Source organism: Hypanus sabinus, chromosome 8 (assembly GCF_030144855.1).
Source record: "Hypanus sabinus isolate sHypSab1 chromosome 8, sHypSab1.hap1, whole genome shotgun sequence".
Classification (NCBI taxonomy): Eukaryota; Metazoa; Chordata; class Chondrichthyes; order Myliobatiformes; family Dasyatidae; genus Hypanus; species Hypanus sabinus.
The window spans coordinates 81,076,354-81,095,429 of record NC_082713.1 but is presented as its reverse complement, the minus strand read 5'-3'; the positions used below and the strand labels follow the sequence as shown (position 1 = coordinate 81,095,429).

The 19,076-nt window shown below is 43.0% G+C and overlaps 1 long non-coding RNA gene across 1 annotated transcript; it reads left to right on the top strand.

Moving 5' to 3' along the window:
* The first annotated feature begins 223 nt into the window (after positions 1-223).
* On the top strand, positions 224-18,426 carry LOC132397770 (uncharacterized). The gene is made up of 3 exons (XR_009513440.1): positions 224-315; positions 6,772-6,871; positions 11,670-18,426. It is a non-coding gene; the product is annotated as an uncharacterized LOC132397770 (long non-coding RNA).
* The last annotated feature ends 650 nt before the right edge of the window (positions 18,427-19,076 follow it).

Here is a 19,076-nt window from a genome sequence, read left to right as displayed (position 1 = left end):
CTGAGATGAGCCAGGACTCAGAGGCACTGATCAACCAATCCATTCCTCTCAATAATCGTCTGGCAAAGCGTAACAGGAGTGGGCTAACCTCAGCCCTGACTCAACACATCGCTGTTCCATCCCCTGATCTCGGTCTCCTGCTCAGGACCCATGCAGGTTGGTTACAATAGACTCTTTGCCAATGAGAGTCGAGGTTACTCCCTTTACTCTGGGGAAGCAGGTCACCTGCAGGTTGAATGTCCAAAGCTGCAGCCATCTGGGGATTCTGGTTCCATTCTGAAGGATGAGTTCACCTTGGCTGAGAACTGGAGGTAGGTGAGTGCTTTTGTGGACTCAGGGGCAGCAGGTAACATTCTGGATTTAGAAACCACCTATCTGTTCGACATACTGCTGCGCGGGATGGCTGACTGCCGGGTTCTAGGCAGTTGAGGATGGGGGAGCGTGTGGACAACATTAACTTCTACATTATCGACTCTCCACTCATCCCCTGACCCTTGGCTGTCCCAGTATAACTCATCCATGCGCTGGAGGGAGGGGAGTATCACTGCCTGGTCCAGTCTTTCTAAGAGGCTTTGTTTACAGCATGGTGTTCCAACACCCAGATGACAACAACCTATAAGGGGGCAGGCTTCACTTCAAGGGAGCCTGAGACCTTCTGGAGACTTAGTTCAGTCCTCCAGAGCAGACAAGCCGATTCTGACCTTCGGGACAATATGAGTCCCAACACAATCCAGCTGGAATTCCTTAGGAACTAGAGAGAGGGAATTTCTAGGTCAGGAAAAGTCAAGGAAACGCCACACACCCAGGAATTGCCAAGACCCTCGAGGTATTGGTGGACTGAAATGATGAGAGAAGTTTGGCGGTACATGCAGGCATGCAAGGTGTGCACCCAATACAAGGAGCCCTGTATCCAACCTCAAGGGCTCCTCCAACCCCTACTACCCATTCTGAAGAGACATTAGGCACACAGCTCCATGAATTTTGTCACAAGTCTCCCGCCATCCAAGGGGAAATCAGTCATCATGGTGGTTGTTGATTTGTTTTCGAAAGCCTACAAGTTACCTTCCACAGCAGAAGTGGCCAAGATTGTTTTGGACCATATCTTCAGGGTCCATGGATTCCCAGTGGCTATTGTCTTGGATCATGGTCCACAAGTCTCATCACATTTCTGGAGGGCATTCTGTAAACTGACAGGAGCAACAGATGCCTTTCTTCTGGGTTTCACCTGCAGTCCAGCAGCCAGACAGAATGGACCAACCAAGATTTAGTACGTACCCTGAGATGCCTCGGAAAGACCTGATGAGTGGTGTGATGTGGCAGAGGTCACCAACAACACCTTCCGGCACTCAATATCGTTCTGAGTACCAGTTTGGTTATTCTCCACCTCCATTTCCAGAACAAGAAGCCGAGATGAGGTCCCTGCAGCAGATGTTGTCCAAAGTTGAAAAGAGAAATGGATGAGGCCAAGAGAGATTTTGCTGGCTTCAACATAGAGAGCGTAGACCAAGGAAAACTGGAGAAGTCTGGGACCCATGTTACAGCCTGGGAAACAGGTCTGGATGTCCACTCGTGATTTGCCTTTCTGAGTGGAATCTAGAAAGTTAGCGCCCAAGTTCATTGGTCCCTTTAAGATCCTGAGGAAAGTAAACTCAGTGGCTTACACCTTGCCTCCCCAAGACCATAAAGATCAACCCCACCTTCCACATCTCCAAATTAAAACCTCTCTGCACCTGCCCCTTAGCCCCATCACCATTGGCCCTGCCACCACCCAGGTTTATCGAGGAGGCTGGGTCTTCACAGAGAGAAGACTGTTGGACTCGCATACTGTTCAAGTCCAATACCTATTGGACTGGGAGGAATTCGGACTGCAGGAAAAGTGTTGGGTGCCAGAAAGAGACACCCTGGATCAGACTCTCATCCACGATTACCATCATCACCTCTCTGAGCAAATAGGGCCATCAGGAGTCAGTCATAGGGGAGGGGGTCCTGTTACAAGACTCTCCCAATCGCATGAGTTTCCGAGATTTAAACGCTTTATCTCTCTGGAGTACAGATAGCTGGTGTGGGCTCTTTAAGGGCTTAGGACTCTCCTGTTAATTGATAATCATGTTTTGGGCACCAAAAAATGAGTATTTAAGGAACACTTGAACATGGGTTCAGTGCTCAATTGTAAGCCTAGCAGTGATTTCACCTAGTGTTTTCTTTGTGCTCAGTTTCTCAATCCTGTTTGAGGCAATGTATGGATCCCAGTCTGAAACACTCCAGCATCTGGGTCCAAGCCATCCTCATCATGGGTTCTCATCACATTTTTAGAGCAGCTCATGGTTGAGCACATGACAGGATCAGCTATTCTGGATTGGGTGTTGTGTAATCAACCAAAATTGACTACAGAGCTTAAGGAAAAAGAACCCTTGGGGGTAAATAATCATAAAATGATAGAATTCACCTACAAACTTGAGAAAGAGATGCTGAAGTCAGATGTAACAGTATTACAGTGGAGTAAAGGGAATTAGAGGCATGAGAGAGTTGGCCAAAATTGATTGGGAAAGAACACTGGCAGGGCTGATAGCAGAGCAGCAATGGCTGGAACTTATGAAAGCAATTCGGAAGCCATAGGATATAGACATCCTAAGATGAAGAAGTATTCTGAAGACAAAATGATACAACTATAGATAACAAGTGAAATCAAAGCCAACATAAAAGCTAAGTGGAGGTCATATAATAGAACAATAATTAATGGGGTTAGAGGATTGGGAGGCTTTTAAAAACCAACAAGGCAACTAAAAAAGTAATTAAGGAGAAGATGGAATATGAAAGTAAGTTAGTCTACGTTATAAAAGAGGATACCGGAAGTTTCTTCAGACACAAAGTGTAAAAGAGGCAAGAGTGGATATCGGACTGCTGGAAATGATGCTGGAGATGTAGTAATGAGGGACGAGGAAATGGCAGACAAACTGAATAAGTATTTTGCATCACTTTCATCATTCAGAAATTGAGGGAAAATTCAAAACTCTGAAGTGTATAGGGACTTGGGAGTCCTTGTGTAGGGTTCACTGAAGGTTAATTTGCAGTTGAGTCAGTGGTGAGGAAAGCAAATGCAATATTAGCATTCATTTCAAGAGAACTAGAATATAAAAGCAAGGATGTAATGTTGAGGCTTTATAAGGCACTGGTGAGGCCTCACTTGGTGTATTGTGAGCAGGCTTGGGCCCCTTATCTTAAAAAGGATGTGTTGAAACTGGAAGGGGTTCAAAGGAGGTTCATGAAAGTGATGACAAGCCATTCATTCCTGGAATATGAAGAGCATTTGATGGCTCTGAGCCTGTACTCACTGGAATACAGAAGAATAAGGGCAGACCTAATTGAAACCTATCGAATGTTGAAAGGACTCAATAGAGTCGATGTGGAGAGGATGTTTCCTATGGTGGGAGAGTCTAGGACCAGAGGGTACACCCTAGAATGGGGGGGGGGGGCATCCTTTTAAAATGGAGATGAGGAGGAATTTCCTTAGCCAAAGAGTGGTGAATCTGTGGAGTTCATTGCCTCAGGCAATTGTGGAGACCAAGTCATTGGGTATATTTAAGACAGAGGTTGATAGATTCTTGATTGGTCAGGGCAGAAAGGGATTTGGGGAGAGGGAAGGAGACTGGGGCTGAGAGGGAAATGGATCAGCCATGTTGAAATGACTTCCTAGTTGAAATGGAGATGACTTCTTAGGCCAAGTGAGCTAATTCTTCTAATATAGCTTATGATCTTATGGTCTTATCAGTAAAATATTACTTTCTTTTCTGTCTGTAATATAGGACATCTTGTAGCCAGTTGGTGGACCCACTATCATTCAATGTAATAAATATGGGTCTCTCATAAGACAAAGATTAGATTTCACATCTAATTTTCTTCAGATGAATGAGATCTTTGCAAGGTGCTTCCTATTGAATGGGATTAACTGCACACAGTTCTTCTTTCTAATACCCCACCTTTAGATAAGCAACCTTGTCAAATGTCAAATCTTTCAACCATTGTAAACAATTCAAATAATGAAACTTCAATATATAATTCCTATCTAGTCATGAATGATTCTGTATAATTATTGTCATTCAGCAATTATTTAGTCATTATAAATTTGTCAGTTCTTTGCAAAAAAACTTGTAATAAGATTATTTTAGAAATACACAAATGATTTATCGTTTAATAACCCTGAATTACTGGTTGCATTCTGGCTGTTGTCAATATCAATCACTGAGATTATTAACTAGTCTAAGACTACTATTAATAACCAGAGTGCATTAATTAGAGGTCTTCAAAATTGTGCTCTAGACGGTATAGAGAATAAAGACTCAGCATTTAACCATTCCACTGATGTAAGCATCCTCTTTGGCAGGTATTGTGGGAATTTCAGTTCACTGCTCGGGACAAATGAGTGTAAAGGTACATTATGGAGATCAATGAAAAAGTGATCAGTCTCTATAACAGGGTTGACACTGACCCCACATTATGTATGGATATCTTCATCGCTATTAAAACTCATTAACATAAAGTAACTTCAGCTGCAACCAAGCTAGCTCCCAGCAAAGCAATTCCACCAGCCTGTTGCCCCTTAATCCAGTGGTTTATTCTCTCACACATACAGTATAGAGGAGGTGACAAAGATGATGGGTGATGATAGGTTAGATGAGGTATGCATTGACTTCAGGGAAGCATTCAAGAAAGGTGGTCCTGGTTGAATCCAGTGATTAAGATCCAATAGACAGAGGTAATAGTGGAGAGATGTTATTCTGACTGGAGACCAGAGACTAATGGTGCTCCACAAGGATCAAATGTAAAGCGACAGTTCATTGCAGCAATCCCAGCTCATAGCTCCCTGAAAGTGAATACGCAGGTTGCTAGTGTGGTCAAGAAGGTAAGGTATACAGTGTGTTTGTCTTTAATAGGCGAGGAAGTGAGTTCACCAGTTGGGAAAATTGTGTTACAGCTTTATAATTCTCTAGTTAAACCATTTCTAGAGTATTGCATTCAACCATTATAGGAAGGATAAAGAGGGTGTTGGCTGAATTAGAGGGTATGTGCTATAAGGAGAGGTTGTTTTATCTAGAGTGGTGCAGGTTTAGAGGAGATATAATAGAGTTTTATTAGAGGTTTATTATATACCACCAGTTTACTTTCTTTCCATTGAAATATCAAGCACTTTAGGACATATATTTATGGTGAGATGGGTAATTTCAGATGAGGTATGCAGGCAAGAGAGAAAGGTGGGTTCCTCACATGGTGGCGGAGCAAATATGACACAGTGTTTGTGAAAGCTCTCAGACACGTGCAGTCAATGGAAGGATATGGACGTTGTGCTGAGAGAAGGGATTAGAGTACATGGGCATTTCATTACTAATTTAATTAGTTCAGCACAACATTGTGGGCCAAAGGGTCTTTGCTGTAGCAGAATGTTCCATTTTCTAAGCTCCATGCTGGGACCACTATTGTTTGTGATATATATCACACTGTCAGCACGCTTTCCAGCGGATCCTGTGGCAGTTTGTGATTATTTCTATGTTTGAGACTCACAGCAACAAACAAACTTTAGATTGTACAAGTACAGCTGCTCAATGGCTGTTAACAAGCTGAGTTCTCCAGCATTATAAGACAAAGGCATTAAGGCAGTTCCCATTCCCAGTTTCCTCCTTTGCCCATAGAGGTTAATTGACTTACTCAGAGGAGGACCTTCCTTCCCTGTGAGCTTGGAAATGGGACTTCTAAAACAGGTTAGGAATGATCATTTTGAGTGAGAAAGCTAAAGAAATGGTAATGGGTTGGTAAGGTGTAGTCTGTGGGTTGATAGAACATAGAACAGTACAAGACAGGAACAGGCTAGCTGGCCCATCATGTTGTACCGACCAGCTAAAAAGCAAATCAAAAACATCCAAACACTTCTCACTCCTACCTACACAATGTTAACATCCCTCCATTTTCTTTACGTGCCTATTCAAACGTCTATTAAAAACCTCCAATGAATTTTCCTCTGCCACCATACCAGGCAGTGCATTCCAGAAATTCACCACTCTCTGAGTAAAAAAACTTACGCCTTACATCCCCCTTGAACCTACCCCTCTTGCCTTTAACGCATGCCCTCTGGTATTAGACATTTCTACTCTGGGAAACAGATACTCCCCGTCTACTCCATCCTTGCCTCTGATAATATTGTAAACCTTTATCAGATCTCCTCTCTAGAGAAAACAACCCAAGTTTATCCAGCCTCTCATGATAGCACATGCCCTCTAAACCAGGCAGCATCCTCGTAAACCTCTTCTGCACCCTCTCCAAAGCCTCCAAATGCCACAGGGAAGGAATCCTGGCTGATCCGACAATGGCTCAAACACTCCCAGTCAGCCAGATCCACATCTTCCTAGCTAAACAACTGACAGAGGAGCAATACACACAAAACGTTAGAGGTACTTGGCAAGACAGTCGGCACCTGTGGAAAAAACTACAGTCGATTTTTCAGCCAAAGGGTCTGTCCTGTCCCCAGTCTATGCAATCTCAGTCCAATCCCCAGTCTATACAGTCTCTGTCCCATTCGCAGCAAAACTGACCTCAGCAGTTGTAATGCCCTGGTAGAGGTTCACTGCTAATGTTGTAGGGTATTTCTGTAGAGGCAGCATTCGGGTTAGTGTTAGAGATAACAGTTACTGAGGAATATGAGCTATCCAATCAGGAGAGAAGGCTGGGGGAGCAGGGTTTTTTGTGCCTGACATCGGTGTGAGCCTTTGTCTTTCTTTGAAGAGAGATTAAGAGAGAAGATGCTGGAGAGAACGGGTCATAGGATTCGATTCGGTGGGGACTGCGATTCGATGGAGCACGTGCGGGAGTCGACTGAGGATCGGTGAGTATGACTTTCAGAAGAGTTGAGCTCCAGCCTGTGCACATTTGACTGTTTAATTATAATGGTCCCTTTTTGTCTTTATTTACTCTTTAGTTAAATTAGCATTCATAAATATACTTCCTTTAATTACATGCAGCATGCAGTCTGTTATTTCTTGGCACCAAGCTGAAGCAGCGCAGCAAATCACACAGCACTCACACAAACCAGGGCTTGGGTGGGAAAGACATCCCAATCACATGGATTTGGCGGGACCAGAGTGAGTATACCCTAGAGGCACGAGGCCGGAGAATGTGGGCTTCTCGGCGCTGAGTTGGGAAACTGCCAGCGAGGGATAACGAGCTGCTTCCTGAGACGCCCGGGTAGAATGGGGGTTCACAGTACACTGTCTCCTTGTATTTTCCCTACCAAGGTGCAACACCTCACATTTATCTCAGTTAAACTCCATCTGCCGTATTTGCAACTGATCCATATTCTACTGTATTCTTTGCCAGTTTTCTACACTATTGAGAGCTCCACCAATCTTGGTATCATCTACAAACTTACTAACCCACCCATTTACATTTTCATCCAGATCATTTATATACATCACAAACAACAGAGGTCCCAGCACAGATCCCTGGGGAACTCCACTAATTCCAGCTTAAATAGGTACCTTCAAACACTACCCTCTGCAAGCCAGCTCTGAATCCAAACAGCAAAATTCACTGCAGACCTCATGCATCTTAATTTTCTGGATTAGCCTCACAATGTGGGACTTCGCAAATGACTTTCTAAAATTCCATGTAGGCAACATTCACTGCCCTACCCTCAACAATCTCTCTTGTCACCTTGTCAAGTTGGTAAGACACTACCTGCCCTGCACAAAGCCATGCTGGCCCTCCCTGATTAGACCATGGGTTTCCATTTCTTCACAAATCCTGTTCCTAAGAATTTTCTCCAGCAATTTCCCCACAACTGGCGTGAGACTCACCAGTCTATAGTTTCCAAGACTTTCCTTTGTTCCTTTCTTAAATAGAGATACAACATTAGTCACTCCCCAGTCATCTGAGACCTCGCCTGTAGGTAGAGAGGATAGGAAGTTACTGGTCAATACCTCAGAAATCTCACCTCACACACGTTCTCCACATCTAAGCAAATGTGCCCCCTTTATCATTGATGGTTGGCACTGGATTGGGTGATTGTGAGATGTTCCAATGACCCTACGATAATCCATTGCATTTTGAAGAGATTAAGAAAAGCAAGTCTCATTTATTTTAATAAAAGGAAAAGATTTGTTGGACTGTTATTGAATAAAGTCTTCTTTGAAGGTGGTTACAATGATGCAATTCAGCTTGAAGCTCTCTAGACCAGTACCCTAGAGACCTGATAAGTGCCTGACAATAGAAATTAACCGACAAAACCCCTTATAAAAACATATGCCTAACCCCAAGCCTCGCTATGAACCTGTGACCATTGGCTTCAGTAAACTGGATCATTTCTGTTCAGTTCAGTTCAAATGCAAATAGACAACAATTTTGAACCTGAGGATTCAGCTGGTTCAGCGAGTGCAGATGTTTGAGTACGCAGAGTCCTCGTCTGCAGTGTCCTAACAAGTTCAATTTTAGAAAAATTACACTGGAAATGTACCAGCTTAGCTGTCCCAAGAATCAACATATATTGTCTAGTCATGGAGAAAGATCTAAAAGAGTTAGCATCACTGTTTACCATCTGTCAAGAGTGCAGAATACACCTACCAAGAAGATGGAGGCAGTGATTTGACCACTTCAGAGAGTCGATATTGATTTTTCTCGAGAGGTAAAAGGAGCTTTCTATTCATGACTGACACTCATTCCAAATGGATTGAAGTTCAATAAGTGGGATTAGGCACAATGATAGATTGTACAAATGGGAATTTGAAATTGATTTTTGCAACCCACGGCATCCGCAAAGAACTGGTGTCAGCTCCTCTTTCTCAAGTCACATCATGTTGGTTGGAAGGCTTCATGGCATATAACCATATTAGGTGATGATTAATTTTTGCATCTATACAGCTTCTAACAGTACAGCCTAAAGATCTGTCCCTGTTCATAAAGAGAAATGTTTTCCAAGATTGTTCAAGTTTATTGCATAGCTAATGCTTTAGTTTATTTTCCAAGAACACAAGTTTCATCACAGATTTTGAGAACTCTTCAAACAATTATCACAAATCTACAAACTTCAAACACATTTGGCCATTGTCAATAAATTCTAGATGCTGAAAATCATAAATTTATAAAAAAAGAAAGTGGTGTAAACACTCAACAAATTGGGCAACACTTGTACAGGAAAGATCAGAGCTAAACTTCGTATTAAAGATCCTTCATCAAAATGTATTTGAATTCACTGCATGCACATTTGGAGGGAAGCTCAGAATCAAAGAGAATTGTGATTTGCACCTAAACAATTATTTGTGAAAGAGAAATTACTTGGATAACAGAAGAAAGTGTGCACATGAAAACCAAGAAACAAATGCAACAATGGGATGTCAATGAAAGTGTTTGAGCCTGTGATTGGAAAGAAAGTCTTGCTTAAACTGGACAAAATTCCAGTGACTGACACCCCAGGATATTTTGAAGGAAAGTATAATCCTTGAAGTGGATTTAGAACCAACCTCCTGAGAGAAATCACAAGGCCTCAGTGAGCTGGGCCAGGAACGGAGAAGGTTCATTGGACTGAGGAGTAACTACACCATCAGAGATTCAGACTCAGTCAAGAAGATATGGACACCTGAGAAAGCTAGTTAACTAACTCTAAGTGCTGAGTATAAATGAAACATTCTTCCAAAAAAAGGAAAGGACAGGATGGAAGCCACATGTATATAGATCTGTAAATTTATAATATTTAGAAACATAGAAAATCATAGAAAACCTACAGCACAATACAGGCCCATCAGCCCACAAAGCTGTGCCGAACATGTCCTTACCTGAGAAATTACCTAGGGTTACCCACAGCCTTCTGTTTTTCTGACCTCCATGTATCTGTCCAGGAACATCTTAAAAGACCCTTTTGTATCCGCCTCCGCAACCGCCACCGGCAGCCCATTCCACCCACTCACCACTCTCTGCATAACAAGCTTACCCCGACATTCCCTCTGTACCTGCTTCCAAGCACCTTAAAACTGTCCTCTCATGCTAGCCATTTCAGCCCTGGGAAAAAGACTGTGACTATCCACACAAACAATGCCTCTCATGATCATATACACCTCTATCAAGTCACCTCTCATCCTCCATCATTCCAAGGAGAAAAGGCTGAGTTCACTCAACCTATTCTCATAAGGCATGCTCCCCAATCCAGGCAACATCCTTGTAAATCTCCTCTGTACCCTTTCTATAGTTTCCACATCCTTCCTGTAGTGAGGCAACCAGAACTGAGCACAGTACTCCAAGTGGGGTCTGACCAGGGTCCTATATTGCTGCAACATTACCTCTCAGCTCCTAAACTCAATCTCACGATTGATGAAGGCCAATGCACCGTATGCTTTCATAACTTTCTTACTTGTGGGTACATTCGGACAATCCCACCGACCCATGTTGAAACTGAAAACTCAGTGCATGCAGTTAGGTTCTGAGTAAAGTTCAGAAAACAGTGGTAACAGTCGTTACCCCAGAGTGGGAGACTCTAACATTAGAGGGCATAGGTTTTTAGGTGAGAATGGGAAGATTTAAAGGGAACCCAAGATGTTAGTTTTACACCGAGAGTGTGATAGGTACAGTACGTGGATCAAGTTGCTAGAGGAAGTGGTAGAGGCTGACATAATCCCAATGTCTAAAAGAGATTCAGACAGATACATGAATAGGAGAAGCTTTGAAGGTCATGGGCCAAATGCAGGCTAATGAGACTAGTTTAAGAAGACACTTGGTCAGCATGAATGAGTTGGGCTGAATGGTCTTTTCCTGTGCTGCATAACTCTGTGACTCTGTCTGTAACATTTACCCTTCCCTTACAATGAAGATGACTGTTTACTATTGTTAATACGTGCAATCAGACCCTACATCTCTACCACTGCTCTCTCCAATGGTCGAATGTTATCAGCAATGGGTATAAATCACCATAAATAAGAATAAATAATCAGGTCCCTAGGAGAGCCATTAACAAGTATTATTTCTTTGGCCCGGAACTTAAAGAGACTGTACAATTAATCATTAAACATACATATTGAATTGAACTCAGTATCTTTTCAATTTATAATGTCACATTCATATACCATGGGCCAAGTTTCATTATTCTCATATAATTCAAGCATATTAGGGTTTTTGTTGATATTCATCTTTGGGATTGCCAACATTTATTGCTTGTCTGCAATTGCTCTTCAGAAGATGGCATTCAACTGCCTTCTTGAACTTCCACTATCTTTCTGAAAGAGTATTCCAGAAATTAAATAATGAAAACCAAGTCAGGGTGGTGCAGTACTTGGAAAGGAACCTGTGGGTGGTGGGTTTAGAAGGTGCTGTTGGAATAGCCTCAGCAAATGACTACAAAGCATTTCTTTGATGTCGTAGAATCACAGGGCACGAAAGCAGAGAAACAAGACCTTCGTCCCATCTAATCTGTACTGAACTCTTATTCTGCCTAGTCCCATCGACATGCACCTGGCCCATAGTCCTCTATACCTTTCTCATCCCTGTACTTATCCAAACTTTTCTTAAGTGCTGCAATTGAACCTGCATCTTTCACTTCTGTTGGTAACTCATTCCAATGATCGGGCCAGAGGGCAACTTCTTTGCTCATCTGCAAAACAGATTCAATTCTTCTCTTTAATGTCTCTTCTTTCCTTTTCAAGGTGTCTGGGGTCCTGTTAAAGTCTGTGATCTACAGCTGCAGTCAAACTGCATTTCTGCACGGTGGGGGATCTCTGCTCTCGGATCTCGCCAAGCAGCCTAGCGTTTTTGATATCTCCAGGAGCAGCCTGAAGGACTCCGCAACCCTATAGATGAACCAATTCCTCACTGATATTGCCGAATGAAGCATTGCAGGAGATGGGACCATCAAGATCGTAGTGTACGTGCTGTTGAAATAAGCAATGCTGTTGACTGTAACAGCAACACAGTGAGCCCTTGGCCTCCCCTCTCACCATGACAGGAGAGAGACAGAGCCTGTGGGATGCCATAATGTTGGGGTGAACAGTGGGACTTATAATAGACTCTAGATCATTGTGGATCAATACACAATGCTATAAACTTTCAATACACATCTATTGCTATTGACCTATTGTGGCAATAGGCAAATTGCAATGGGTCCAGGAGTTCAGTCTAGTCATGACCAACCTCTCAAAACATTTCATCACTCTCGATATCAGTGCTACTGGGTGATAGTCATTAAGGCAGCTCACATTATTCTTTTTAGGCACTGGTATAATTGTCGCCTTTTTGAAGCATCCACCCGTAGCAGTCAGAGGTTGAAAATCTCCTTGAATACTGCTAGTTGGTTGGCACAGGTTTTCAGAGCCCTAGCAGGTACTCCATCAGGACTTTCCACTTTGTGAGGGTTCACTCTCTTTAAAGACAGTCTAACATTGGCCTCTGAGACAGAGATCACAGGGTCACCAGGTGCAGCAGGGACCTTCACAACTGTAGTTGTGTTTTCCCTTTCAAAGCGGGCATAGAAGGCATTGAGTTCATCTGGTAGTGAAGCATCGCCACCATTCATACTATTGGGTTTCACTTTGTAGGAAGTAATGTCTTGCAGACCCTGCCAGAGTTGCTGTGCATCTGATATCTCCTCCAACCTCATTTGAAATTGTCTCTTAGCCCTTGAAATAGTTCTCTGCGTACCTGGTTTTCTGGTACAGGCCTGGGTCACCAGACTTGAATGCCACAGATCTAGCCTTCAGCAGACAACATACTTCCTGGTTCATCCACGGCTTTTGGTTTGGGAATGTGCAGTAAGTCTTTGTAGGCACACACTCATCCACACAGGTTTTAATGAGGTCAGTAACAACTGCAGCATACTCATCCAGATTCGAAGATGAATCCCTGAGTAGACCGATTCAAAACAGTCTTGTTGACGTTCCTGTGCTTCCCTTGTCCTTACCTTCTTGGTCCTCATTGCTGGTGTTGCAGTCTTCAGTCTCTGCCTATATCAGGGAGTAGAAGTACAGCCAGGTGATCAGACTTCCCGAAGTGAGGGCATGGACTAACATGGTAGGCATTATTGATGGTGGTGTAGCAATGGTCCAGTGTGTTGTTTCCTCTGGTATTGCAAGTGATCTGTTGATGGTAATTACTTAGTTTTTTTTTCAGACTGGCCTGGTTAAAACCTCCCAAAACAATGAAACAAAACAATGTTAGGGTACACTGTTTTGTGCATGTTGATCCCATTGCTCAGGTCATCTAAAGCCTGATTGACATCAACCTGAGTTGGGAAGTAAACTGCTACCAAAATGACCCCAGAGAACTTCCGTGGCAGGTAAAAAGGGACAGCACTTAACTGCTAGATATTCCAGATCTGGTGAGCAGAATTGGGATAGCAGATATATTTGCGCATCAAGAAGAGTTGATCATGAGGCATTCTCATCCACCTCTGCTTTGAGAGACTCTATACATCATCCTGACAGTGTATACTAAACCCATCAATCTGGATCGTTGTAGCCAGTACAGAAGGGGTTAACCAGGATTCCTTGAAACAAAGGCATTTCCTTTATCTCCACCGCATCTCCATCTCAGCATGAGGCTTTTCATTCTGAAATGTCTTCCTTTGTAAAAGAATGCAGTTCTCTCTCCACTGTCATTGCTGCTGCCCTCGCCTCCATTTCCCAGACACCTGTTCTCATCCCATCCCCGCTGAGTCGCAAGTCAAATTTAGATTTTTGTTTTAGGCTCACAGGGATGGTTTGGGGGCCTGAGAGTGGAGTTGGGGGTCTGGTTATGGTTTAGGGACAGGATGTGGGTGATTTAGAGGTCAGTCCAGTCAAGATCTCTGCTCAATATCCAAAGGCCAGAGAGGTGGAGGTGGTATATCTGTAATCAGATGTCAAAGGTCAGGCCAGCGGACAAGCACACTTGAGGGCCAGTCATCCCCTGCCGTGTCAGAGAGTTGTCAGCTGGTTTTGGAATTGGAGTACCATGTGGTCTAGAGGGATGAGGTCCAATGACTCTCTGAGTTAGCAAAACATTGAAACTGGAGTTCAACACCTAGTGTTTAGGGTCTCTTCAGTGATGTGTTTAGTGTTCGAGGCCTAATGTTCAGTGATTTGAGGGTCCTGTGGTCAATGTCAAGGATCGAGGCCCAAGTGTCAAATCACAAGTCTGAAAGTCGAGTCCCATTTGCTGGACACCCAAGTGTGTGAATCTCTGTGAGGTCCACTGGTGAAGTTGAAGCCCAGTTTCTCAAGCCCGAGTCTGCTGGAACCTAAAGGCTGAAGAAAATGGCATGTCCTGTGGATGGTTGACTGAGTATGTGCAAGGGTAGGAGAGAGGAATAGGGCTTGTTTTTACTGTTGTTATTTACTGTTTGCTGTGTTCTGTTTTTGTTGTATTCTGTGTTGTTCTGCATTTGGGTTCAGGTTATGCCAATGTGGTTATGCCTCGTTGATGTTGGAATGTACGTCAACAATTGTGGGCTGTCCCCAGAACACCCAAGATTGTACTGGTTGTTAATGCATTTCACAGTATGTTTCAATGTAGAGTACACATGATAAATAAACTTGAATCCCCCCCACTATAGCAGGTATAAAGTCCCCATGTCCTTGCTTACCATCCCACGTGCCTCCAGGAGCCATAGATTATTCTCTATAACTTCTACCATCTACAACTGGATGCTACCACTAAGCATGATTCCCCCCCCCCCTTCCCCACCACTTTCCACAGGAATTGCTTTCTACCTGACCCCTTGTCCACTTGTCCTTCCCCACTGATCTCCCTCCTGTTACTTAGCAGGACAAATGCTACACCTCCTCCATGACCACCACTCAGGGGCCCAAACAGTCCTCCCTGGTGAGGCAACTCTTTACTTGTGAGTTTGTTGGGATCAGCTCCTGTGTCCTGTGCTGTCTGTGTGGCCTCCTCTGCATTGGTGAGGCCCAGTGTAGACTAGGGGTCTGCTTTGTTGAGCACATTCATTCCCTCTGCAACAAAAAATGGGATTTCCCTGTAACCACCATTTGAATTGGACTTCCCATTCCTATTCCAACATGTCAGTCCATGGCCTCCTCTGCTGCCACAATGAGGCTACACTCAGTTTGGAGCAGCAGCACCTCATATTTTATCTGGGTAGCCAACAATCTGATGGCATGAGCATCAATTTCTCTGACATCTGGCAATTTCTACCTTCTCTTTTTTTTATATTCCCCATTCTGAAACCCTTCTCACCTGCCCATCATCTCCCTCTGGAGCCCCTCTTCCTTCCCTTTCTCCCATGTTCCACTGTCCTCTCCTATCAGGTTCCTCCTTTGTCAGCTCTTTACCTCTTCCACCCATCAATTCCTAGCTTCTTACCTCATCACCCCATCCCACCCATCTACCTTCCCCCTCAACTGAAACTTTACATGCCTGCCTCTCCTCCACCTTCTTATTCTGGTTTCTGTTCTCTTCCATCTGAGTCTGGTGAAGGGACTTGGCCAGAAACATAGACTAGTTATTCCTTCTATAGATGCTGCCTGACTTGCTGAGTTCCTTCAGCAATTTGTTTGCGTTGCACCTGCAGAATCTCTTGTGTTTATGACCAATGTTGTACTTCTGCATTGGAAGAGCTTGCTTACTTGACCTTCTAAGTAATAGAGTTCACAAGCTTAGGAGGCGTTGTTGGATAATCTTTGGGAAATGCTTTTTAAAGATAGCACCCACTGCAGCCACTGATTTAGTGGTGGAGGGTATGAAGGTTTAGATAGAATACCAATCGAGTGGGCCACTTTGCCCTGAATAGTGTCAAGATTCCTGAGTATCGTCTGGACACTTCCTACTGCCTCACCTGGAAAACTGTTTGATGGTGGGGGGGGGGGGGGCGGTGGAGGTGCAGGGACAGCTGTATCACTAGCATGTTTGCCAGGTGGGAGCTCAGTGGGGAGGAACAAGTGGATAAGAGAGTAATATAGAGAGTGATTCCTACAGAAAGCAGAGAGTGGGGTGGGGAGGGAAAATTATATATATGACCAGTTGTAGATGTTTGAAGTTACAGAGAATAATGTTAATGTTGTTCTGGATACGGAGGCTCATAGGATGATAGGCTAGGATAAGCAAAACTCTTTCCCTGTTCTGGCATTGGGATTTAAGATTCAAGATTCAAGTCTATTTATCACACACACATCAAAATATGCAGGGAAACATACTGAATTGGACTCCAATTAACTGTCAAGTAGTATTCAAGCACAGAAATAGTAGAATCAGCAGGGAGTGAGGCTATTGATGTGTAATATACAATTCATTAATATTGCAATGATACAAGGTGCCCTGCATTATACTTCAGCCATAGGAAACATTTTTTAATGATGATGTGATTCACACAAATTTATTGAAGCTATAAAAAAGCAAAGCACATGTCAACACTTTGGAATATATTTATGATGTCTGAATGATGAGAATTAACTTCAACTAGGATTTGTAGTTAACACAGAAAGATTTGACGTCTAGTGGGATATTTTGAATTCATCATGACGTCTAGAATTAGTGGGATATTTTGAATTCATTTTTTTAATATATGACAAGAAAAGATTTCTATTCAGATCAGAATGGGAAAATCAAGATTTTGCTAATCAATGCTTTCTGAATGTAGTGTAGAATATGCTTAATTAAAGTTACTTTATTAAGAGAAGAAGAATTGTTCTGACTGGGATTTTTGTAATATGGAAAGAATTTTACAGGATAGATACTGAGATGGTGGTGGAGTTGCTGGAGTACGTTATTATCTACAGCAACACATTTTGGCAGAAAACATCATTTGTACTTTTTTCCATGGATGCTGCCTGACCTGCTGAGTTCCTCCAGCATTTTGTGTGTATTGCTCAAATTTCCAGCATCTGCAGATTTTCTCTTATTTGTCATTATCTACAGATTCCCCTCCAGCTGGAAATACCTTGTTGGTCCTACTTTGTTGCTGGATCAAATCTGCAAAACTTCCATTCCAATGACACTGTGGGAGCACCTTCACCAGAAAGGTCACAGCAGTTCAAGAAGGCGACTCACCATAACCTCCTCAAAGGCAATGAGAAATGGGCATTAACAGTTTCTCTCTCCACAGACATTACCTGATCCATTGAGTACTTCCAGCATTTTTGGTTATTTCATATTACAAGCATTTGCTTTTCTCAGATTCTCAAGCATAACAGGGCAGCTGGGCTCTCGCTGCTCACCATAAAGCGTCAACAATATTTTTTAGCATTTTACCTAAAAAGTCTTCAAATCCTATAGGTCTCATATTGCAAAGAATGAAGAAAAAAGGCTGTATTTACCAATAGCTTCTTTCTAAATGAGAAATACATGCCCACTAAAACTCATTAAATAATACCAATCCATGGTGTGAAATGACCAACAGTGTGAGATTCTTTTCCGATCCATGGTGCAAAGAAATCTAGAATATATGTTGGGCCTCCTAATGGGTATTAAAGTGGATAAATCCCCAGGGTTTACCCAGGTTTTTGAGGGAGGCCAGAGTCAAGATTGCAGAGCTCTTGACCGGTATCTTCATGCACTTTCTAGCTATGGGCAGGGTCCCAGAGGAATGGCGAATGGCTAATGTACTTCTATTAAAGAAAGGAAGAAAGGAAAATCATGGCAACTACAGACCAAGTGAGTCTCTCGTCTGTTGTAGGGAAATTGCCAGAGAAAACTCTTGGGAATAGGATATATACGCATTTAGAAACCCTTAGCCCAGGCATGGGCAAACTACGACCCGCGGGCCATATGCGGCCCGTTAAGCTTTTTAATCCAGCCCGCAGAACTTGATGAAATTATATTAATAAACCTTGTTAACGTTTTTTCCCCGCAATTCTGGCGTCTTCCCAATAGATGACGCACTCTATATACATTGACCTTTGTTGAGGTGCAGCGTATTACTCCACATTTGCGCTTTACTTTGTGACCTTGTGGTGACCCATTTCCTGGCACATCCGAACCGGCTCACAATTAGCTAGCGTTCCGGCTAAGGGAGATAGCCTGCGGGGATTTGCGAGCACAGAGCTCCGCATATTGGCCCGCTCTCACTGTTCTGTCATTGTGCGGGTCGTTGTTGAGTTTTGGCACAGGGGATAATTGAATAAGAAGGAGCAGGACAAGTAGACCTGCATCTCCTGCCATTTTTGAAATAAAGACAGTCAGGAGGAGAGTGATGATGATAATATCTTGAAGGATAACAAAATTTTCAGTGCTTTAAAATAATAACTGTTACTATTAAAAAAAAGCTGTATTTTATTCATTTAATTTTCAGTGTTTTAAAAGACATTTCAATAAATAGCTAAATACCATGGGACTTCAAAGACAGATATTTTGTTGTAATGCATTTGTTCATTTTCAATTGAAATTAAAGCACATGTTTTCTACATATCCCATGATATTTTATTTTCTCTTATGAGGTGTATTACCAAAACACTCCGTCCATCTGCTCCTGGTCCGGCCCCCCTGTCAAATTTTAGAACCCTTTGTGGCCCTGAAGTCAAAAAGTTTGCCCACCCCTGCCTTAGCCTAATGAGGGAGAACGAGCATGGCAGGCCACGCCTTCCCAACTTGATTGAGTTTTTTGACAAGGTGATGAGAGAGATTGGTGATGGTAGGGCAATGGATGTTGTCTACATGGATTTTAGTAAGGCATTTCACAAAGTCCATCATGGGAGGCTAACTCTGAAAATTAAGATGCATAGGATCTGCAGCGATTTGGCTGCTTGGACTCAGAACTGACTTGCACGTAGAAGGCAGAGGGTAGTGGCTGAAAAGACTTATTCAAGCTGGAGGTCTGTAGCTAATAGTTTTCCACAGGGATCTGTGCTGGGAACTCTGCTGTTTGTAACATATATAAATGACCTGGATGAAAATGTAGGTGGGTGGGTTAGTAAATTTGTGGATGATACCAAGATTAGAGGAGTTGAGGATAGTGTAAAAGATAGACAAAGTATACAGTATGATATAGATCGGTTTCAGATATGACAGAGAAATAGGAGATGGAGTTTAACGCAGACAAGTGTTGCGTCTTGATAGGGCAAATACAAGGAGACAGTACACGTTAAGGGCAAGATCCTTAACAGTGTTGCTGAGCAGAGAGGTCT